The sequence below is a fragment of the Nanorana parkeri genome, unplaced genomic scaffold (genome assembly GCF_000935625.1).
Source record: "Nanorana parkeri isolate BGI_ZX_2015 unplaced genomic scaffold, ASM93562v1 scaffold2062, whole genome shotgun sequence".
NCBI classification, from domain to species: Eukaryota; Metazoa; Chordata; class Amphibia; order Anura; family Dicroglossidae; genus Nanorana; species Nanorana parkeri.
The window spans coordinates 8,067-34,373 of NW_017308330.1; positions in this window are offsets into that span (position 1 = coordinate 8,067).

Below are 26,307 nucleotides of genomic sequence, written 5' to 3' on the forward strand. Positions count from 1 at the left end.
ATATATACTGCCAATACAGTGCATATACATAATTGCTTAATAAATCCCCCCCAAATCTGCCCTCACTCACTGTGAGTCACTGTGTCGGAGAGAGCAGGGACGAGTCAGCAGCAGCGCTGGTCCAGCAGCGCTGTACTGAAATGAATTTTATACCCTTTTTTGGGGACAGATAGAGCTTTCTTTTGGTGGTATTTATTCACCACTGGGGGTTTTATTTTTTTACTATATTAAGGAAAAATTACCGAAATTTAAAAAAAAAAACAGTTTCCCCTATATTAAATGATAAAACATTTATTATTACCCAATTTTTTGGTAAAATATAAAAGATGGGGTCACGTCGGGTAAAAAGACACTAAACATGTCAAGCCTTAAAATTGCGTGCGCGCGCGAAACCTCAAAAAACGATAATACCCAAAATTGGCCATAGGCGACGCTTTAAAAGCTGTTACCGCTCATCAGTTTAGTGTTATCAGTGATTGATGGCCCTAAAATGATTGCTCTCACTGCGACGTTCGCGGCGATATGTAACATGTGTAGCGCAATTGTAATTTTTGCGCGCTGGGGCACCGGACGCGTATTTACGTTTATAGGCGCGTAAACGTGGGGGTGGGGGAGTTAAACATTTTGGGGGGGTTTTTTCCCCTTTTTTTATATGTGACTTTTATTTTATTTTACTTTTTTATGTGTTACTTTTATTTTTTTTAATTTATATTTATTTTTTTGCACTTATTGTTATTGCTATTATATAGGGGGATAACAACCCCCTATATAATAGCAAAGGCACACTGACTGGTCCTCTTTATGGAGATATTAGGGGTCTCTAGGACCCCTAATATCACCTGTGGACCCCAAAAGAAGCTGATGAAGCAGAGATCTGGGGTGGTGCCGCGAACGAGCACATATAGGCGATCGGCGGGCTATGGACCCGCTGATCGCCTATATGTGAAACACCCGGTAACGGGTGTGTTTAATCGTCGGGTCTTTTCTGCCCGTGCGTGCCCGCTAGGGGGCTTGCGCGAGCAGAAAAAATTTGCCGTCTGGAGACGGCAACCCGCAGATGTAGCAGTGCCGTCCATCCGTTTTTTTACTACGGGCGGACGGCAAGAGGTTAAAGGAAACCTTATTTATGACCCACAAGATGATCACAATTAAGTGCATGAATCTATCCCTCCCATGGTGGCTCAATGGATAGCATTAATAAATCAACATTCTCCTTATGAGAAGGTCATTTATGATAACTATAAATGGCCTCTTAAAGTTTTCAAAAATCTGGGATCCCTGGTACAAATCTATATTCATCCATAACCTATTACAGTGCTGGCAAACCTTTTTGAGCCCGAGTGCCCAAACTGGATCACTAAACCAAAGTATGTGTCTCAAAGTGCCAACCCTGCACTTAGACCTAAATACTGATGATTTATTTTAGAAAAACACTTCACACGACTGTCTGAACTAATTATGTGCTTAAATCTTAGAAAAATATACAATACAAGAAATTTTAACTACACTACAGAGTGACATGTACCTTTGTACTGTGCTAATGAGTGAAGTTTTCCATTGCAGTGTGCTACTTTGGTACATGTCACACAGCACACTGCAAGGGAACAGTCTCTACAGCTTGGATTCATTGGTGGAGTACCAGGGCCCAATAAAACTGTGACCACTGTGACCCTGGTAGTTCTGCCATTGACTCCAACCTTTAAAGGAACTAATCTCAGCAATACATTATATAACAATGCAGAATACCGCCAACTATAGAAGGCTACATATCCCAGCAATACATTCACGCATCAATACAGAATGCCGCCAACTATAGACTACTACAAATCCCAAAAATACATTATACAGCAATGCAGAGTACCACAAACTATAGAGCACTACATATCCCAGCAATACAATATACAACAATGCAGAATACCACCAACTGTAGAAGACTATATGTCCAGCAATACATTATACAGCAATGAAGAATAAGACCATCAGCTATAGAGAACTGCAAATTCCAGCAATACATTATACAACAATGCAGAATACTACCAACTATAGAGGACTCCAAATACCAACAATACATTATCACCAGGGAGGGGCAGTATGGCTCTACTGGAGGGCAGCTGCGGCTCTCTAATTAAAATAGATCTGACTGCCCCGGATCACCTCAGTACGCAACTCGGGCAGGTCAGTCAGGCAGTGGCAGCCTCTAAACAGGCATATTAGACGGCCGCTCGCTGGGGCCTCTTGGGGTCCTAGCGAGGAGCAAGTGGCTGTCTAATATGCCTGTTTAGAGGCCGCTGCTGCCTGATTGTGACTGGCCCGGATTGCATACCAAGGCAATCTGGGATGGTTGGATCCATTTTCAGAGGTGACCAGAACCTGTGCGATGGTCGGATCCATTTTCAGAGGTGACCAGACCCTGGGCTCGTGTGCCAGCAGAGAGGGCCCCACGTGCCCTTCCTGGCACGCGTGCCATAGGTCTGCCACCACTGACCTAGAATAATATACTTTGCTTTTGCATTCTAAGGTTTGACTATCACTTGGGCCCTTCCCTGTAATCCATTTTTATATTCTAACCACCTTTGTGCAAAATTATTTCACAAGACTGCTGTCATTGTTTTACAGTTTTATTTGTTTAATGTGAATACTGTACAACCGCTGTCATTAATGTATATGTATTTCTTTGGTAAAACTACATATTCTCTGAACTCAATAAGCAGAGTTGAAAAAAACAGATGCATAGCAATGTTTAATGCTCATAGTTTAGGTAACATACTTGTGAGTGTTGGTTATGTGTTCAGATGAAGCACTGAGATCTTGAGGAATGCTGAATTAAGTTTTACTTGCTTATAAGAACATTATATGTATGTATACTGCATTGTACAGGGAACATATATAGATAGGAAAGCTTCCTGGTTATCATAGATAAGCATGCATATAGAGAGACTAACATTGCACTACACTGCCATCTATTGCTCAAAGGACATATTGCAGTCAGTAACAAAATCAGTACATGTCAGTATATGCTGTTGCATTTCCAAAAGTGAGCTGACAGCTCTTATGCTCAGGGATAACTTGGACTTTGTTGCGATTACTAAAACATGATCATGGATTCAAATAACTGGGAAATGACTATACCAGAGTACAGCTACTCCTCACTTAACAACCTACCTGTTTAACGACCACTCGGACTTACAACCATCTCTCCGACCAGTTGGTATTGAACTTGGGTCAAGCTCATCTCACATCACCCTTTCTCAGTCTATGTCACGTTCCTGCAGTTGGCTTATTGACACGCCGCCTGGCTTCCTGATTGCCCGGGAAGCCAACTCCATGCTAGCGGAGCTACCGGTACTCGGTATCGGCGAGTACTGAAAGTACTGACGGGCCCCCTCGTCTCTGCGCCGGGAGTGTTGGAAAGACCTGATACTCCTGGCGCAGAGATGAGGGGGCCAGTCGGCCGGCGAAAACTGTGGAGGGAGTCGAGAATAAAAAAAAGCCTACAGGCACTGCAGGGGGCAGCCCTGGGCCTCGGCCGTGAGGACCCAGCAGACAGCCGCCTGAGTACACGGGGGCGCTGAGATAGACATGTCACACACAGGGGGGCCGTCAGCCAATGTGATCACTCCCGGCGCAGAGATGGGGGGGCCCATCTCTTAGTTCCGCCATTGGTGGAGATTATCCAAATAATAGCACCTTTCTTGTGTTGAGGCTTGCCATCTTCAGGTGACTAATGGTAAATATTGAATATTCTTTTATCGCTAAAATGTTATAATTCTGAAGAAACGTAAAAGAAGAAAATATGAGAATAAATACAACTGGGTAAAAAGTGAATGTACTGTATGTTAATGCATGAAACTGTCAGAAAGAAATATTTAATCTGTACATGAAGTATAACTCCAATCTCTGTAAAGTAAAAGGTGTGAGTTTATACTGTATATGTCTTTGCGTGTGCACCGTGTCTCTTCTAATAATTCCTGCACAGTCATGGAGCAAAGAAGCAGGCTTAGCCACCATGATATTGTAAGCTGCAGAGGGGAGAACTGAAGCTGTTCACACAGAGGGCAGAAAGATCTACTACTCTGAAGAAAGTACAAGAAAATTCTGTTGTTATTGCATTTCTTGCAACTCTTTTGACACATGGGTATCTGCACAGACAACATCAACTACACACTGTGTATAAAAGATCCTTGTCTGCTTTCAGATTGGCATAAATAACGATCATATAACTAACAGACAGTTAAATGATAACTATAAATGTTTTGGTCAGTTTTATTCGAATTTCTTAATAGTTAATAGAGTTATGTTGTACTTTTTAAAATATTTGTAAACTTTTTGTTAAAAATCAACATTTAACGCAGTGTGTTTGAGTTTTCATATTACAGTGTTTGCAGTGCATTATAGGCTTTCTAGAAATAAAGCCACTGGGTCCTCACTTTCAAACTGTTTTAGGCTAACTGACAATTCAGATGGACTCTACCTATTAAAGGCAGTCCCTGTGTTCCTCCCTAAAAAGTTATTCCATCAAATGAATTCTGCAGTTTCCTCCTTTGTGTGGGATAACTCTATCACTAGAGTGATATCAATCAAGCTACAAGCTCCTTCAGTTGAGGGGAGTTTATTACAACTTCCGGGGTTCCCAGCTGGCTGGCTGGCTTTCATTCATGGCTGACTTCCTCTGCCGTAAATGTGGCTATAGCAGCTGCTCCATGGAACAGTTGTGGAACTTTATCCACAGACCACAAACACATTCATGTGGTGACCTTCTCCAATTGACATCTCAGTTCTGACCTGGCAAAGGGCCAAATAAGGGCCTAGAAAATAAATCTTGTAGTCCCTCACATTTGCCGCTCTGGTTTAATCTGAATTTACAGGAACTACACTGCGTGCACAATTAGTAGGCAAGTTGTATTTTTTAAGTTTAATGTCATTATTGAACAACTACAGTGCTCTCGGTCAATCCAAAATGTTAATAAAACTCAAACCTGAATATTTAAAAAAGTGAAAGTGAGGTTTTGGCTGTCTTAGAGCCCATTCACTCCAGGGTGGCTGGGGATCAGCGTGGTTTCCGCGCTGATTTCAAAAGGGAGGTTTTGGGAGTTTTTAATCACGTTTCAACGCTGAAACCCAATTAAAAACTGCCAAAAGCACGCTGATTAGCGCGGTTCTATTGCAAGCTGTATGGAAACTGATCAGCTTGGCCAAAATAGTGCAGGGAGCAGTTCGGGCGGGGGACGGTTTGGATCACGCTGAGCCGTGCAGTCGCATGAACGGTCCCCATAGCAATGTATGGGATCGTTCATGTCGGTGGATCCGCACGGCCAAATCCACGCGACCAAACCGCCCCGGTGTGAACAGGGCCTCATGAGAACATCTATGTGTGCACAATTATTGGGTAACTATTAGTGTGCAGAATTATTATGCAACTAAATGGAAAACTAACATTTTCCCATCTCACTTGTTTATTTTCATCTGTTAAAGTGAGAATAATAAACAAATAACTCAAAATGTACAAATAAACATTTCTGACATTTTCAAAAACAAAATCAGTGACTAATATAGCCCCCCTTCTTTTCAATAACAGTCATCAGCCTTCCATTCATGCAGTCTGTCAGTTTCTTCATCTGTTGACGATCAACTTTTTGTGCAGCAGCAACCACAGCCTCCCAGACACTGTTCAGAGAGGTGTACTGTTTTCCTTCACCATAAATCTCCCGTTTAAGAAGGGCCGACACGTTCTCAATAGGGTTTAGGTCAGGTAAGAAAGCAGGCCATGTCATTATTCTTTCATCTTTAAGGCCTTTACTGGCTAGTCTCACAGTGGAGTACTTCGATGCATGCGATGGAGCATTGTCCTGCATAAATATCATGGTCTTCTTGAAAGATGCAGACTTTTTCCTGTACCACTGCTTGAAGAAAGTGTCTTCTAAAAACTGGTAGTAGGTTTGGGAGTTGATTTGAGTCCATTTTCAACCCGAAGAGGTCCAACTAGCTCATCTTTAATAATACCGACCCATACCAGTACCCCTCCTCCACCTTGCTGGCATCTGAGTCGAAGTGGAGCTCTGTGCCCGTTACTAATCCAGCTACGGGCCCATTCATCTGGTCTGTCAAGAGTCACTCTCATCTCAACAGTTCATAAAACCTTTGAAAAATCTGTCTTCAGATATTTCTTGGCCCAGTCTTGACGTTTCAACTTATGTGTCTTGTTCAGTGGTGGTTGGTTTCAGCCTTCCTTACCATGGCCATGTCTCTGAGCACTGAACACCTTGTACTTCTGGGCACTCTAGGTAGTTTGCAGTTCTGGAATATGACAGCACTGGAGGATAATGGGTTCTAGACATGTGCACCAGCAAAAAATTCGTTTAGTTTAGTTTCGTTTTGAAAAAAAAAAAAAAAAATTAGTTTAGTTTAGTTTCGTTTTGGAAAAAAAAAAAAAATTCGGAATTCGGATGCATCCGAATCTCCGAATTTCCGAAAATTCGTCCAAAACGAATTTCGGAACGAACCGAATCGCACATGTCTAATGGGTTCCTTGTAGCTTCACGTTTGATTCTTCTCAAATCTTTGGTAGTTAATTTGCGCCTTTCTTTCTCAACATGTTTCTTGCGACCTTGTTGACTATTTGCAACAAAACATTTTGTTCTGTGATCACACCCCAATTTCTTAGCAACTTCAAGAGTGCTTCATCCCCTTGAAAGACTTTTTACAATTTTTGACTTTTCAGAGTCAGTTAGATCTCTTTTTTGGCCCATTTTGCCTGAGGAAAAGAAGCTGCCTAATTATTATGCACACCTTGATATTGGGTTTTTAACTCCTTAGGCCACACCCTCCCTCATTACACAAATACACATCACCTGATATGCGTAAATCCAATAAGCCTTCAAGTTTATACAGCTTGGAGTTAGGACAATATGCATAAAAATGGCGATTTGGTCAGAATACTCACTTGTCTAATAATTGTGCATACACTGTATATAACAGCTGATGACAGCTGGGAGGAGGTGACATGAACATGGTTTGCCAATATTATCAGTACCACTACCACCAATAAAAATGTATATACAACCATTATTACACCCCTTTTCAAACACCAATGCATGTGACTCTAATTTCACACAACACATTGTGCGACTTAACCTGCAAATGTATTCCATATTTGTTGGTCGAATCATTTCATCCAGTATTACTGGACTCAAATACATTTAATTCTACAATGTAAACTAAGCACTGTTCTGGAAACTCCAGAAGGAATTGTTGAATCATTTACTTCCCCTCCCCCGTTCTGCTGACAGAACTTTGCTCAGACTGCTTTGCTTTGATGCTCATACATCTACAGGTATATTGCGCCAATGAAAAATGCAGATGGGTCATATGTGTAGAGTAGAGAGGGAGACATGTGCCAGTTTTCTGATTCATTCAGCTGTGTGTGTAATATAATTAATCTCTTTTATTAAGTTCTGTTCACAACACAGACTATTCACAGTAAAACAGTAAAGTCAGTCGTTTAAAAAGGGTAAATTGGCCTAGACCTCCACCTGCTGGCTCCCAGTGATAAGAAAAAAAATATTCATATGTAATATTGGATAATTACCTGACCAAAAATAAATAAATATTTTGAATAACTGTACATTTAGTCCTGAATATAATATATAGAGAAAATGTTTACAAAAACCATACACATTCATTTTAAATAAATCTGTCAGTACCTAAATGGTACCAATAGACTACAACCCTGCAATACAGGCACAAAATAGTGCCTGTACATACATTTAGATTCATCTTTAAGCAGTCTGGAAATGCCAAACCTCAGGTTGTGGTAACTGGCAATTTTCAACACTTCCTGGTAGTGTCAAGTGTTGATCTCGTCCCCACCCAGTTCTTTCATGTTCCTATTTACTCATCACTGTGATAAGTGGCCTTAAGTGTAAATAGGTATACGTTGGAGGCAGGAGTTGGTGGGGTAAGCACTCAGATCTTACAAGCAGGGTTGAAACTTGAAGAATGCACATAAAAGGTATTTGCAGACACCTTCTGCTTTGTGCCTTGTCATGCTAAAGCCAGTGACTGCTTTCCTTAAAGTAGTGAGATGAAGCTGCAATACACTTCTATGCACAACAATAAAAATGGTTATCTCGGGGGGGCGTGGCCGGGATGTGAGACTGAGCAGACGTGTCTCACTGCAGCTCCCGACATCCGTGCTACATCCTGACCCTTAGCTGGCTGACAAACCGGCCGAAATACTCACCCAGTACTGTCGGGTGATCCGGTGACTCCTGCCTTCTCCTTGATGCGGACCAGGAGACGATCGACCCGGTCCCGAGCGAGTGGTGGCACTCCAGGCCGGCCTGCTGACACGTGCGCCGGCGCCATCTTGGCTGCACGAGCTGCTTCTCTCACCTCTGCAGGCACACAGACAGCGGTGTGGGACGACATGGAGACGGATCCTGTGACTACTCCATATTTTTTTTTTTTTAAATGGTTGTCTCTCTTCAGTCTCAATGTGATCATAGTCAATTTCATCAAATGTTCCATACCTGGGTTCCACGTTAAGTTTATGTGATGTAGCTGATATCAGAGAGTGCTAAACAAGGAAAACAATATTGCCTTATAGATTTTCTATGCCTATACATCTCTATAAAATACATTCATGTTGTTTGACATTGGATTTCTTGAGATCTGTGCTTTACTAGATATTGCAAAAAAAAGGACTTGAACATTCTCATGGGGCATGCATTAGAATCACAATACTTTTATCTAGTATGTTCAGTGTAGAGCCACTGGATTCAACAAAAAATATGGGCTAAAAACTACATGGATGAAACAATAACCACATTGCTATCTCTAGAGCAGTTCTGGAGTACCGTGTTCTGTTACCATGTCTACAGTTCTCTTATTGATCTGTGCTAGGCTTATTACCAATAGCTCCAATACAGCCTGACCAAATGAAAACAAAAGGTTATCATAATGGAAAATGTTAATTGCATCCAAGGAGATAAAAGAGCGATGCTCTCTAGGCAATGGCTTGCATGAGCAAGATAGGCTTTATTTGCAGTAGGTAAATAGAAGAGATGGATCAAAGGTCACTTGTGCATTGCTTGCTGTCACTGAGCAGTATATGAAACAAGAAATAAACCACATAAACATTGGCTATTTTCTAATCTACAGTAGTTTCTAAATAGCATACATCAACTGTGTACTTGTATCAAATCTCTTCTGCAGAGCTAAGGAAATGAACATTATGTTTTTATTTTTTTTCCATTTCCTTTTATTATTCTATAAACTTAGCACTTACAGTAGCCATTAAAATATGAATAATAATGTAAAACTTATCTAAAAGATTTTGTGTATACTTTATATAGTTGGTGCTAGTAGCAACACAGCTGACCTGAACAAACCAGGATATAGAGAAAGCCCAAAGGTTGTAGCACTCTAAGTATTATTATAAGTAAACAGTGTTTCACAGTTAGCTACAGTTTCGGCCTCACATTAGTCCTTCATCAGGCAAGAAACAAATCATGGCTGGTAATGGCTAGTGTAAGCCTGAAACTGTAGCTTACTATGAAACACTGTGTATAGGATCCCCGCCATCTGCGCATGCACAACCTGCGCGTTCCCACACTACTCGCGAACGCGCTATCCCGGGAATGCGCAGAAGCGATAGATTACCAACACGGAAACGCGCCATAGTGGCCCATAGGAAGTGACATCACTGGCCCTATATAAACTCAGCGACAGTACCACCATATTGCTGGTTTATCATCAGCTAATCCTTGTTCCTGTGTTTCGTGATAACTTGCCTGATTCTTGTGACCCAGACTTCCTCAACTAACCTTGATTTCTGCCTGCCTTGACCTCGGAACTGTTATTTGACCATTCTTCTGCCTAACCCTTTTGTACTTGGATTGTCCGCTCGGATTTTGACCTCGGCTCGTCTCATCAGATTACGGCTTGCACGGTGCTCAACACCACTTGCACTCCTGCCACTTGTTGTCCCTCTATGCTCTGTTCCCATCATCAGAGTCTCCCAGGACACAAGGTGCAACGGAAATGAGGTCAGGTACATCATGATGTTGGACAAGGAGGCCTGGCTCGCAGTCTCCGCTCTAATTCATCCCAAAGGTGTTCTATTGGGTTGAGGTCAGGACTCTGTGCAGGCCAGACAAGTTCCTCCACCCCAAACTCGCTCATCCATGTCTTTATGGACCTGGCTTTGTGCACTGGTGTGCAGTCATGTTGGAACCTGGAAAAGGCCATGCCCAAACTGTTCCCCCAAAGTTGGGAGCATGAAATTGTCCAAAATGTCTTGGTATGCTGGCAAGTACCGTTCTCCTGGGAACCTCGCCAAACCCAGACACATCCATCCGATTGCCAGGCAGAGAAGCGTGATTCATCACTCCAGAGAACACGTTTCCACTTCTCTAGAGTCCAGTGGCGTCGTGCTTTACACCACTGCATCCGACGCTTTGCATTGCAAGGCTTGGATGTAAGGCTTGGATGCAGCTGCCCGGCCATGGAAACCCATTCCATGAAGCTCTCCACATACTGTTGTTGTGCCAATCTCAAGGCCACACGAAGTTTGGAGGTCTGTAGCTATTGACTCTGCAGACAGTTGGTGACTTCTGCGCACTGTGCGCTTCAGCATGCGCTGACCCCGCTCTGTCATTTTACATGGCCTACCACTTCGTGGCTGAGTTGCTGTTGTTCCCAGTTGCTTCCACTTTGTTATAATACCACTAACAATTGACCATGGAATATTTAGTAGCAGGGAAATTTCACGGATGGACTTATTGCACAGGTGGCAACCTCTCACTGTACCACGCTTGAATTCACTGAGCTCCTGAGAACGACCTATTCTTTCACAAATGTTTGTAGAAGCATCTGCATGTCTAGGTGCTTAATTTTATACACATGTGGCCATGGAGGTGATTGGAACATCTGAATCCAATGATTTGGAGGGGTGTCCCAATACTTTTGGCAATATAGTGTATATACATACAGTATGTACAGAGTGTAACCATATAAGTGCATTACATACACAGGGTGTGATTCCTGCTTAATTGTCTGGAATGTTCCTATTTCTTAATGTAAATATAGGGTAGAGATGCTCAATAGCCTCATTTATGAGACCACTGTCATATGCACAAGTTAAGATCATGAGAAATATATATTTGTTCCTGCTAATCTTTTTCTATGCATATGACAAGGTTGCAAGTAAGAAGGCTGGAGGATATTACCCGCCTGTGGCATGTAAGTGAGACTGTTGCAGGTCTCTAAACTGTAGTTTAGTTCTGACTAATTTAAAAAAAAACACTAGTAATACATACAGAGATTTTTCCCTGAAAATTAAGGGCAAGGAGGCATCTGCCCACTCTCTGTCATAGCGAATCTCACCTTTTTTCTTTTGTGAATAGCCTAAACAGGCTGAAATAGCACAAATGTGATTAGCATTTATTGGAAGATGAGTAATGAGCTCTGTGTAATCGTCTCATCTTCCAATAGTGGCCTTGAATGGTTTCCGGTCCTGGGAAGGAAAATGGGAAAATGGAGGAGGGTGCAGGATATGGGGCCTCCCCACCCCTTTTCCCAGTGGGGCAAACCTGAAGGCTAAGACCTGAATCAATCACACAGTGAATCCTATTTCTCCATGAGAGGGTTCTAGGAAAAATAAACAGATGGTCCTGAGCATTAAGAGCCTAAAGAGAAATACTCCAGATACTTTGGGGCCGATCTGTCGGTTGGATCAGCTCCAAACCTCCCTGGTGACTACTAGACTACTATAACCTTTTCACCACCTGTGGCTGTATTTTTAGTTCCTGTAGTTGTTCCTCCTGTTTAAATCTCAACTATGAATACCTCCACTGCCATGTTACAGCAGTGAAGTCTTCTTTTAAAGAGCATGTTTTTGATGGAACCATTTCTCTACTATGGCCATTTTCTACTAGATTGTCTATTAAAATCTACTTTAGACAACATAGGGGCTGTCTATTAAAGAATACAATCCATATCTTTATAAGATATCTGTAAAAAATAAGTCAGGGCAACTGGACTTGCTGTATTTTTCTTGAAGATGTTTCACTGGATATCCGACCAGCTTTCTAAATTCAGAATGACTTACAAAACTTATCTGGGAATAAATTTGGTGAATGTCGCTCCAATCCACATAATCTGGTCAACCAGGTGTTGATGCATTTGCATAATTGGACTCTAGGAGGTGTTATTAACCTGGAGGTGTTAAAACAACATTGTATGTGGCGGATAATAGATGTCTCATCCCCCCCCACCCCCACCATTATTCAAGCTTGGCTTCTCCATTTTTACATAAATGGCCTCTTTCACACCTCTTTTAAACCAGTCCTCCTCCCTGTCTAGGATGCGTACTTGACTGTCTTCAAAGGAGTGACCTTTTTCCTTTTAGATGTAGGTATACAATGTCGGTGAAATAAAACATCAGCTACACCAGCATATGGCACAGCATAGAAGAGCAAAATCCTCTGGTCAGGATTTGGCAGTATACAGTACCTACCTGCAATGTGGGCTGAATAATTCTAATTACAACTATAAATAGACTCTGCCACTAAAGGGCAAAATGCAGCATGTATGAAGTAAATGCACCTAGGTGTGCCTGCACATAGCTGTATTTTCCTCCTAAACCTTCCATAGTTCCCGGAGCCCGCGGCCTCCTCCATTAGCGATGCTCCTGCCAGGGGGAGGGCCCATCGATGGAAGTGTTTCCCACACACGTCGCCTGCTCCTGCTGATCGTAGAGAATCTGGACAATCCAGAGTGTAGAATGCCTCTGGAGCGCCCTCTGCTGGCCGGAGTGAGAATGACATGATTTCACTGGCTCAGGCAGGGACAGGAGTTGACTGTCAATCTTCAGACACAGCTGGTGTGTGGAGCGTCCCACATCCAGGGGCAGATCATCTCTCCATGCAGCCAGATTCCACTCCCCAAGGGGGAACATGATGTCACTGCGGCTACTTCCCTGTCTGCCCTGATTTCCAGGTCAGAAAAGGAGGTGAGCAACAACTGCCCACAGGATGATCCCTCAGCGTTGGATCCGGACTTTCGGCTGGTCAGGAGTCCCTCCTTATGCAGCCTGGTGAGCAGAGTAATTAGACATGCACTTTTTATTCCATACCATTGCCTTTTTTGTCAACAGGGTCTGGATGTAGTTTTAGGGGGGGGCCTTCAGGCTAAGTTTTACGATTGTCACTGCGGCCGGGCAGGGTATTAGGGTCCTTGAGGAGCAACATGTCCAGTTGACGTTTCATTGAGTGGGGAGCCGTCTCAGGTATGGCATCCCTGTGTTAACGGGTCTGTTCATTAGTGACCCTGGTATCTGCTGTTATACTGCAAAGTCCCCGAGGCGGTGTCGTGCGGCTGGGGGCCGTGTAGGCAGATAATGGTTGGTTTGTTGTGGAATGACCTTCAAGGACCTTAATTCCCATTGTCAGTTGATTTTGTTAAGGTTTTTGTTATATGGTTTTGTACTTAATAAAAATGGCTGCTGTGGCCACTAAAAATCCAATACTGGTGTTGTGTCAAATTAATTGAGAAAGAGGGATGAAGTTAGAGGGTTTGTTATGTTTAGCCAGAGACGTATACAATACCCTTGTCATGTGTATAGCTGTATTTGCTGTAGGCACCTCTAGGTAAGTTCATACCTGTGCAATTTGCTCCCCCCCCCCTAGTTACATAGTTACATAGTAACATAGTTACATAGTATTTGAGGTTGAATAAAGACATAAGTCCATCAAGTCCAACCTGTAGTGTGTGTGTATAGGTCCATGAGTGTTCTCATTCTTAAGAGTATCTGTACCCTTGTACATTATGGTCTCTCAGGAAGTGACATTCTTATCAGAAGGTCTTGGATTTTATGGTTATGGAATGGAATTATGGCTGGCTCTGCCCCTTTACTAGTAAATACGATAACAGTGAAGAACAAGAAACAAGTATTCTCTGCCAATAATCTCTGAATTTTATGAATGCCTGTAGAGGAACTGCATTTTCACAAAATTGGACTTGAGAGGAATGTTCATCCAGTTGTTATTTACACTGATCATAAAAATTTACAATATTTGCAGATGGCATGATGACTGAATCCCCATTATGCTTGCTGGCCCTGATTTTTACTCTGGAGTGAAACATTTCAAAGCAGATGCTTTGCACCTGGCAATTCTTTCATAGGCCCTGCTTACATCGTCAACTCTGTTTCTATTCTGTCCACAGCATCACTTCATCTTAATGAAGTTCCCTAGGGAACATGTGTTAACCTCTATAGTATTGGGCCATGATTCTCACTTATCAGGACACAGTTCTACACTCGCTGGTTTCCAAGGGATTTATAAATCCATCTAATTTGTCTCATGAGTATACTGGTGCCGGCAGATAAAAGACAATTTTATAGACTTTGTAACCGCCTTTACAGTTTTTTCTAGAACATTGTCTGTAAATAAACTTCTTAGATGCAACTGCATTGGAGATGCATTCACATTTATTTCCTTACTGATCTTCCTCAACTTGAGGACAGCACATTGGTCTGAGTGGTCCTGGCTTGTTTTCTGAAGATGGTGCATTGTTTCCCCTTGACTGACTTTACTTCCACTGCTGAGTTGCCTATGGTTATATTTTAGAAGATTTCGATCTTCAGTCTTCTTTCTGCACATCAGCTGTCACCAGTGAGGTGAACCTTAGGGCAGTGAATGAAAATGTCACTCTGAAAACCATAGTTCCTTGTGCATGTTCAAGAAGAAGAAGAGACATTCCTTTGAATTATCTCAAGGAAACCTATTTCTACTTCTAGTGACCCAAAGGGTTTTCACTGCTGGTGCCGATGAGAATAATTTCCTGTTACTGAATTTAAGAGTTGCCAAGTATTTTATGCTGCAGAACATTTGACAATGGTGTGTTATTCTCAGGTTACACAGTTTTTTAAAGGGAAATGTTCTGTTATAAGGGAATACTTTATCATGCCTTAAATGCCTGAATTGTCTTATATACCCATATTTGATGTGCTTTTCACTCACCTCATAGTTCTAGCCAACCTGTGACAATGAGACTGAGGTGTTCGCTCACCTCTCGATCCTGTCACAGCTCTCTGCCGTGACAGTGGAGGGGCTGGATTCCCCCCTCCCCGCTCCGATCCGCCAGCGCTGACTGGCGGAACAAACGGGAGAGGGGGCGGGTACAGCTGGCTCTGCCTCTTGATAGGCAGAGCCAGCTGTCAGTCATGCAGCTGGGCGGATCCAGACATAATTGTCGGGATCCGCTTCAGGTGCGGCGTCTCAGTATACCGAGACCAGCAGCTAGCGGTATACTGCGTCATCTCAGCATACCGTGAGCTACAGCTCACGGTATACTGAGCCTAGGGTGACTGGAGGACGCTAGTTTGTGTCCTCCCGTTACCCTAAGGAGAACTATGGGGAAAAGCCTTAACCCCATAGTTCTCCTTTAATGCTTGCTCCTGTCCCCATCCCTAATCTTCTTATTACCTAAACTTAACCCCCTTTACTCTTTACTAAAATATAAACAACTTTATTTCACAACGGTTTTCTTAAAAGTCAACATTACAATGAAACAATTTAATGTTCCAGTTGTTAACTGTTATTAAAGCAGACCTTTACCCATATCTTTAAAATAACAACAAATACACCTTTAGAAATGTTTAGTAAGGACAATCTACAAACACATATTCTAGATAATTGCCAGCTTTGTATTATTTGCATACCTTATTTCTCTTTACTTCTCCAGTCTTCTGACAGTGGCCATGTTTACTAAGGGCAGATGACTAGCTCTCCTATTACTTCCTGGATTTCTGGCACATGTGACTAGACATGTGATTAGAACATGTGACCATGATCATCATCTCAGGGGAGGAAAATGCCTTTGCCTGAGATCTCTTGAGATTACAGAGGAGATTTCCCAGCAATGCTCTGCTGATGACTAGGCAATCCCAGTCAGTGTGCATTGCTTTGGCAAACTGAAGTAATTTGCACTTTCAAAGCGAATGCTCTGCAAGTGTAAGTATTTCAAAATCACTGCATTGTACACCTGACATATCTATGTTATTATTAATCATCATACATAGAGGGATGCATTGGTTGATTTTTTTAGTGTAAAGGTCCGCTTTAATGTATTGTTGTCTTTTTAAAAAACTGTTGTGAAATAAAATTGTTTATATTTTGTTAAAGAGTAGTGTGGTACCATTGAAGTCTGGTAGGTTGTTTCAATTGCATAAAAAGTCTAGACAAATGGGACGGCCCACCATTAAAATTTTGATACAGATAAGCTTAACCCCTAATACTACCTTATGTTTATATAAATTATATATATATATCTATAGATATATATCTATAGATATATATTTTTTGGTATCTTTGGTATTCTTTAGTATTCTAATGGACAGAATGTTTTGAGTAAAATAAATATACAATGCTAGCTATTAGAAAAAGATATGTAATATTTTATTCCTACACCAAACAAAGGTATATCCCCCTGATCTGTCTAGAAGTAGCAGACACTTTGCATCCTGATGTGGAAAAAAAATCTTGGTTACCTGACCCCTGGAATAAATTTATAAACGATGTGTCATTTTGGAAACAGTCTACGTTATGCTTTGGATGGAGGATTGATCTGATCAGTATAATCTTTCACCCTGCCTCCAGGAAGACTGTTTGAAATTATATGGTGATGTATAGTATTTTGCTCTTTATTTTTCCAACTGTTTTACATGTTTTAGTAACTTTTATATTGTCATGCTTTTTTTCTATGTAATAAAGCAAACAAATTTAACAAGTTGTATCCTTGAGGCTTTAACAAAGTAAATCCATTACAGAAATAAAATGTTGACTGTATGCTATTCTGTAACTGTGTGTTAACCCAGTGATTGCCCAAGTGAAGCATTTTAACCCTTTTACTACTAGCAGCTGTTAAAAAATAAAATAATGTAATAAAGCATAATAATCAAAGAACACTGTTTTGTAGGTAGTAACGATGAGATGTTCCTGGTGCAATTGTCAAATGCTCATTTTGCCTAGGGGGGATAGGAATAAGCACAATATTAACTTATTCCTCACTCCCCCAGCGGCCAACATTCGCTAGTGCTCCCAAGATGTTGGCAGGTCCTCAGAATCCAGTGACGGAAAGCTGCACCCAGTAAATCAACAAAGAGGAGTAGCTTTAGGTACCATTGTATGGAGAACAGGTAACCTTCTTACTTACCCCATAGACTAAACAAGCATTTAACCTTCACAATGTGTGGGGAGGAGTGGTCTTTGCTAGGTTAAGTTTACAGTAAGCCAGAGTTCAGCTTTAATGTAGGTTGAACTTTTTTAAACCAGACTAAATATGTAACTATGTCCATAGTCTGGGCAAAGGTGCACTTTAAATTGTATTTTCACTTTTGCAGCCAAATTGGGATAACACCTAATTTACATTTGTTACTTACATTTACTGCTTACATATTACATGCTCTTTTCTGTAAGAAAACTTTTCCTGTAAACTGAATTTACCTCTGGAAAGCAAGGGGGCTGGGATGCTAATGAGTATCGTATTAATCAGGTCTGTACTGTGTTGGCAGATCTTATTATCAGTTGTAAACTAGATTTGAATGCTGTCTGTCCTAACAAAGGGCTAAACATCTAGAAGCATTGTATGATAATGAGAGGAAGTTCAGAATGTCCCTATTCTTTCTATGGAGATAGACAGACTATACTGTAACTTTGCAATTGTAGAGAGAAACTTACAGACCTGCTACACATCTAAAATGTAGAAAATATTTTTTTCAAAATAATTTTAGATATGCTGTGTTGATAGGAGCACATCATAAACATAGTGTATTTTCAAACTTGACTGCAAAAATGGATATACATTTTAAAGTTAAATTCAGACAGTAAATTCTTTGAGGCTTTAACCCATTCATGAATCCAAAACTAATTTGTTGACAAATTTAATGCTGATACTGTCAATCTCTCCTTTACCATGTCATGCGATACTAATACAATCTCTTTCCTAGATATGGAGTTTCTTAAACAGAATAATATATTAACAAATACACTATTGTAACCCCACATCAGGAAACACTATCTTTAATGTGAACAGTTCCCACCCATCTCCTCTCATTCGTTCAATCCCATATAGTCAGCATATACAGATCTGCCATAATTTTTCAGATGAAATTAATTTAAAAGGAGAAGCTGTTGCTTTGAAAGTACAGATTATCGTTTGAATAGAGGATACGGTGATAAATGTCTTAAAAAAGCTTATCAATAAGCCTGTTCTAGATCTCATAAATCTTTACTTTATTGTAAGCCGATTACTAAATATACCAGGCAGCATATACATTGTTTTCAGAAACACTGGCAATTCTTGTAAGCAGATCCTTAAATAAGTAAAGGTGTTAGAAAAACTCCAGAAATTTTGTATAGAAGAGTTATGTATTTGAAAGACAGACTTGAACAGAGTTTCTATAGAGGTTCTAATAGAGATAATCCCTGCAAAAGAAAATAAACTTATAAATGCATGGATTCTCCCTATTGCAAATTTGTGAAAACAAGTAAGTAGGTTATACTCCTTAATAGGAGGATATGTAAGCCTACATTTTGTAAACTGTAAAGCAGCAGGGGTTATATATCGAGTAACGTGTATGGGGAGCCTAAAACATAGGCAAGACTAAACTAGAATTCTGGCTGAAGATATAGGATCATGTTCATTTTATTGAAATAGGGGATCTTAGTTCACCAATTGGACAAAACACACGGATAGATATCATGGACATAATCCACTTTATGTCATATTTTGGCCCTTGACCATATACATAAGGATTCAAGAGGTGGAAATTGGGATCGCAAACTTCTGCAAACAGGGATCAGATTGATTCACTATCTCCTTGCCACACAATTTCCGAGGTTAAATTAAACTATCAACTTCAACGCGTTTCTATATAGCTGTGTTGTTGACTTGGGCTAACCAGCCAAAATATTGTAGTCCTGAATATATAAATGATTGAATTAGGTAAAATGATGAGATGAAGATGTTTTGTATATTTATATTTATCATATTATTTTATATATTTTTGTCTGTCATAATAGATTGATATATAAAAGTATTTTGTGATTGTACACTTTCAAAATGTATATCCTAGAAGTGTGTCCGGTCTTGCTTTAGTTGGCATGTGTATGCCCAGTGTCCCCAAAGTGCATAGCTGGGGGCTATATTTCCACAGAATTGTGCTATACACGGTGGGCATGGTCTGTTGTTAGCTCTCCCACCACTAGTTGGACTAAGAGCTGGTCATCTGCTGCCTTTCCACCCTTTCAGGGGCAGCACTAACGTGCTCAGATAGTTGTATCCTGGGAATGTCATTGCACATGCGAGGTGATGTCAAGGGCATGTGCACTGCAACAGTGGGGCTAGGACACCATGCACAGTGGAGCACATGGGAGGGGAGTTGGCATCTGGCAGAAGATATCAGTGTAAGGGCTCCCTTGCATTAGCCCCTTTTGGCAACCAGTATGGGAAAGTTCTGAGCAGCCCTTGGGTCTATGCAGGAGGTATAATGAATGTGGATTGTTATGCATCGATATATCTAGGAGAAAATTAGCTACATGTGGCCCCCCTCTCTGCTATGCCTTTCTCTTCAGATTATTGGCAAGGTTGGCATAGATTGTGATTGGGATAGAGGCTGAGATGGATTAATAATTTTTTTAAAAATATTTTTTAATAATATTGATAAAATGTAATGATGTACTAATAATATAACAGTTTTTGTGCCTCCAAAGTCCCATTTAGTTTATTTTCTTTTTTGGTATTACCAAGAAGGGTACATAACACTAACTTGATTCTTTGTCTTTATTTTGCTCGGATATATGCTAATAATAATTTAAGTGTTTGGATATTTAACCCTGTAATCGCTAGAGATCAAAGTTGATTGACTACAAAGTGTCAGGAGTGTGGGGTGCCTGGAGTGCAAATAGTGGCAGCAAAAAGTGTATGGGCTGGTGACTTGGAGTGTAGTGTGCGCTTAGCCTTTTAGTCCCCTCCCAAAGTCACATGTGCATGTGACAATGTTTGAATCGCAGATTGGTTTTCTCGCATTTTTGCATTGATTGGCATACATGCAGGTAAATGTTATGATATCTGACCTGACTTAAAGTGTATGTACATTTTAATGAATAACTTCTCTTATTTCTTTCATTTTGGTCTGTTAAATATACTAAGAGTTCTGCATATCTGTTTGATAAGGGGGGAAAAAATACTTGTTGATCCTGCCTGAAATCAAGTGTGCTTATACATGTGTGTGCAGTCTTACAAGTCCTTATTAGTTGACCTCTGTGGACTACAGATCACCCATCCATTTTATGGAAATAAGGAGAGGGGAAGATTTTCCATAATCCTAACACACTTCCTATCTTAGAATAACAATGCTGATCCTCCAAAGATACAGTACAGTGAGTCAGCAGTGTCAACCTAACACAAGAAGTTTGTTAATAGCAGGATCAATTCACCAAGTTAAAATAAAGAGACAAAAAAACCTTAAAGAAGAATATTAATGCAGCCACCACATGTAAAGACTAGTAAGCTACAATATATCATTTTTTTCTTGAAATACCTACATTCTACCTTCTTTCTTTGACATGGTGACCAAAATCATTAGTAGGGCCGATGGGAATCATCACTTACATCCTTAGACAGCAGAAAGGTTGCGAAGAAGACCAGGTTCAGTGACTCACATCAAGAATGCCTTTATTTCTCTGACTTTTAAAAATTATCTTCAATCACAATCCTTTTATAAAAGAAACATGATCTCTATTTCTGTAACTTCTTGATGATGATGCTGTGCAAATAGATAGCCAGATTTGTTTTCTTTAAATACAAACTCCATTTTTCAAACTTCGGCCCATGATGATGTTCTGCTGCAGACATGCCTCCCTTTGAAAAGATCTTTAACTTATATGGTTTAAAAATAGCATTTTAAAAAGAAAAATAATCTTCTTTTCTGTTACTCTTGCCCTTGATAAAGCTTTGCTGCCACACTAACTCACATATGTAAATATCTCTTCTCTTTGCAAAATATATAATCTCTGTTCCTCCAACTTAAAAGTTGTACAAATATCTCTCCTAGAAACAAAAAAGACATCATGTTTCACTGACTGCTGCCCTTGATGGTACTCGATTGTTGTGCTAAGAGGCACTTTCAAATACAGTACCTCCTCTCTTTGGCTGGCTTCCCATCTGTGTGTTGCAGTAACATGCAGAAAATGCAAGTTTTACTAGACTTTATTGCACAATCACGCACAATCATCCATTTTAAATGTGTGTAGGAAAAACGGATGATCCCTGCTGAATCACATTGTCAAAATGTTTGTTATAATAATGTGCACTTTTTAAATAATGCATAGTTAACACTGCTTAGTAAATATAGAGTGAAATAAGTCAAATGTTTCTTTGACAAGTAAAGTGACAGCTGAAAAAGGTAATTCCACTATCAGGGTTATTCACAAAGCTACCGAAGGCAGCCGTGTGAATAACCGACCCGAAGTGAAGTGAGCCGAGCGCTGTTCGGCTATTCACTTCAGGCTTGTACAGCTGATTTCATCCGTACATCGGCTGAAATCAGTTGTACATCGGCTTGCTTCGGGTCGGCCAAACATGCCCAGCATGTTCAGCCGACCCGAAGTGCAGAAGGAGTTCGACTCAGCTGATCCAACATATGGATCAGCTGAGCCGAACCTCCAGCAGCCTACTCGCTGCTGTTCGGGCCTATTCTCATAGGGGCCGAACTGCAGTGAGTGAATACCCGAGCAGAATAGAAAAACAGTAAAATAAAGTAGGGAAAAAAAGTAGAAAACGATTGGGCGGAGCTAGCAGCGACAGTGACAACTGTTTCCTATTGGCCATGACCTGCTGTCATTACAAAGAGAGCTCGGCAGAGCTGGGGGTTTATATCACTTCCGGCTCCGCTGAGCTCTCATTGTAATTACAGTTCAGCCTCCCCTGGTTACCAGGTAACCGGGGGACACTGAACTGTCATGAGAGCTCAGTGGAGCATTGACAGATTGTTTGTGAGGCTTAGGATTGCAGTAGAAATGTTAGCTCTTATTTGCCAGCTAGAGATGGGGCACAGTGTCAGTACTTTTGATAAGATGCCAGCTGCCATCTTAAGAAATTATAATGTAAGTTAATGGGAGATGCCATTTTGTGGAAAACCTATATTTTATGTAAACATGCTAACATGTGACTTCAATGTTGGGGAATTCCGGGAATATGAAATGAGGACATCGGGGTAGATAGTTCTAGGAAATTACCTTGGATTATACAGCTGGTCACTCATGTCCACTTGGATATCCTTATCTTGCAAGAACCATTGGTCAGGAGTCCTCAGGATAACCTTATCTAGCGTGGACCACTAGTTATAGATCACGAGTATGTATGTTTTTAAGAAATGCCACTTGATGATTGGATAATTATGAGGTAATATTTCGAATTGACCAATGAAATATAAGACCATTACTGTAAATGAAGTGTGACTCTTTATAATCTGTCTGGTTTGTAATGGAAACTGTGACTGATCTTTGAGACACCTCAGAGGTCGCTCCCCCTGCATATGCAGCAATAAACAATTATCTGATTTGAAGCCATCCCGCCTGAGTGGTAGCTGTTAAAAATCTCTACTTCAATGGCACACCAACGCATCTTGCAATTGCACCCCAATGCATGTGCGTTGCAGCATACCACAGCACACAGATAAGAACTGTGCTCTGTGGTGTGGGTCATTTAAAATAAAAAATAAACTATGGGTCTGGTTTTTAATGAGTTGTGGTGCAATGGGCTTCCGTAAATCAATGAGGTTGATTTAGTAAAGGCAAACAGGCTGTTCACTTCTCAAGGGAATTTGCACCTTGTAGGGGAAGTTTCCCCTTAGTTTAGTAAATGAGTTGAAGCTCTGCTGACTTCTATTGCCTAATCATGTGTAGGACAAATACTGTTTTTTTAAATTTTCTTTGCACGCAATAGGGTGTTCTTTGCTAAGGGAAATGTCACTACTTTGCTCCAAGGGAAACTTCTCCTACATAGTGCAAATTCTCTTGCAAAGTAAACAGCCTATTTGCCTTTAGTAAATTAACCCCAATTGATATGAATACATGAAATAATGTTCCACAATGCAGTGCAGAAGTGTGAAAACCTTATAAAAAGTCTTTATTTCTCTGACTTATGTCCATCAAGTCCAACCTATTGTGTGTGTGTGTGTGTATAGGTCCTTGATTCATCTCGTTCTTAGGAGTACCTGTACCCCTGTATATTACCGTCTCTTTGGAAATCGTCCAAAAGCTTCTTGAATGATTCCACACTATTAGCTTTAATCACTGCTTGTGGCAACGAGTTCCAGACCCTAACCGCTCGAACTGATGCTCAGCCGATCCAGATGTAGAGCATGTTCGGCCGACCCGAAGCCACACGAAGCAAGCCGATGTACGGCTGATTTCAGCTGGTTCTGTATGGGAGAGAGGTTTTCCCATCAGAGGTGTCAAGGAGAGGGTTTAAGGGGGCATTAAAGTCCCCTCCTAGTATTATAATTCCCTCGGCAAAGTCCGTGAGTGTGGTGATGAATTTCTGAAGGAAGGCTGCGTGACCTGTGTTTAGGAGATAAAGTGTCGCTAGCGTGACTGGAGTTTGGTCTAGCGTTCCTCTCAAAGCTAGGTACCTGCCTTCATCATCAGAGATTGTGTCGGACAATTTGAATGTGGTTGACTTGTGTAGGAGAATGGATACTCCTTTGGTTTTGGTCAAGGAGGAAGTCGCATGGTAGGCTACAGGGTAGTGGTGATTGTAGAATTTTGGTATCTGTCCCTTGCGGAAGTGTGTTTCCTGAATAAATGCTATCGCCGCTTTGGTTTGTTTAATGAACCTGTCCTTTTAAACCGGTGTATGGTCTTAGCCACCGTGCTGCAGCTCAGTTTCAGGGTCTTGGTAATCTTCTTATAGCCCAGGCCATCTTTATGTAAAGCAACAATTCTTTTTTTTCAGATCCTCAGAGAAATGGAAACATGTAGCTGCTGCAAGGAGTTTACAATTAAATAACAACAAAAAACACAAGGAAAAAGTACAGCAAAAGAAAATCAAACACATTGTTCCAGCCTCTAGAAAATGTAAATCTAACCTAACTGCTGCATAGCTTGAGAAACTAAAGAACCTAAAAGCAATCTAAACTTGTATCCATTGCCCTAGCCAAACAGGCTATAAAGCTAATACTAAGCTATCCAACAGGGTAGGGCACTACTACTACCCCACAAAGCTAGATCCAATGGCCTCACTGGTCACCCAACAAAGATTTTAGAAGAATTTAAATTCCATCTAAACTTTACCCCCCAATGTTTCCCTTTGAGACCATTGCCTTTTTCTAAAGTCATCAATTTATACACCATCACACTAGTGTGAAAATTTTAATTTGATGGGTGTACATGTTGATGAATGAATGAATGCATCTTTTTTTAAATGTTTATTATACAAAATCCTTTTTTAGTCTCATGTGCCTTTATTCATCTTATCCTGTACATTTACATGCAGGGGTACCAGGGGTACTTGAGCAACTGCTGAGAAGATTTAAACTATGGGAATAAAAGGTGACTTCTGTAAGCACCCTTGGCAGTGTTAAATTTTGACCCCGCCTTGTCATTTTCGATGGTCAGCTTAGCCTGCTTGTAAATGTAGTTAAAAATATAAATAAAGACGTGAAATGAAAACCAGAAATTATACGATGAAAGCTATCATTACACATAATCACCACACACATTTATCAGAATACATTTTGTTAAATTATAGTTGTTCTTTAATTTCAGAGTTATGGTTAGCCCAGAAATGTTCAAGGCAAATATTGCTACATTCTGCAGACCTGAGAAAGACTTCCAACAATGACCCAGCTACCATCTCCTTTTTTAAACAATGACTTACAGCATTTAATAACCCAAGTACAAAATGCAATATATTGCAGCTTACCAGTCCATAGATGGACAGCATTTTTTTTCTCATTTTTTTCTCTCGTTTTTTTACAGGCATGTTTTTCATCTTATGACCCTGTCAGTAACACAATTCCTCCCCTAGAGTGACAACACTCACTTACCATACTGTATCTTTTGAGGAACAGCATTGTCACCCTGGGACAGGACTACAATAACATGGGGGGGGGGGGGGGGGAGGGATTGTGGAGGGGGGGGGAGGAGGGATCTGTAGTCCACAGAGTGTGGCACAGGCAGAGAGATGGAAAGTTAACAGATCACAAGATTTCTGTCAGGGTAAAAAGGTATTTTTATGCATTTATTGAAAATATATAACAAAATACTTCCAATGGTATATTTAACAGACCAAAATGGAGTAAATAAGAAAAGTTAATTCATACAATTTATTAATCCTCACAAAGTCTATAGCTGGATGGATCAACACCCACCTGTGTAACCTTTTACACAGATACCACGGTGCTTTCATAATTCAAATACAATAATAACATCACACAAAATATATTTTCCATATAGCAAAGTGTGCTTCCAAAAAATGATAATCCTTTCTCCTGACATAAGAGAGGCTTTTGACTAATTAGCCTTGCCAAACTGATGTTATATTCTCTGTTGATGAAGGCTGAAAGTGCACTTCTTAGCCTGGATAGTGTCTCTCAATACAGGTCCCAGGACCATCTAAAACATTTAAATCTCTTATTGTCCTATCGATTATCATGCCCTGACAATTCACATATGCTAAAGCCACATTACCTTAGAAGTTGGCCCATTACACCCTTAATTATGTCACTCACTGTGCATGTATTCGGTTATTTGTGATAAATGTTTTTATCTGTGCCTTTTTTAGTTTTGTAAAACAATTACCACCACATGTCCCCTTCTTTTTTGATTGAATATTAAAATTCTTGCAAAGAAAAGCCAGGTTACAATAATACATAATTACTGCAAATGGACACATTTCTATTCAGTTTAACATTAAAGGGAATCTATCTCTTGCCTGACCTTCATTTGAAAAGTATACTTGTCTGGCTGTCTCTGATTTTAACACTTTCTGCATCACTGACCCAGAATGAGTACGCAGCCAGTAAAGTCAGAGTGAATTAAAAATTTTGTATCTACATAATGCCCCCAATCAGTCAAAAAGAAAGTATGAACATTTTTAGGAATTCAGTTAGCACAATTATTAATCATAAATTATATTCAATAAATGCGTTGTTCTCTTTTCATGCTGGGATGTTGAAGTCTGGTGCATTGGTGCATTCATTTTACACACATATATATACATACATTATATATATATATA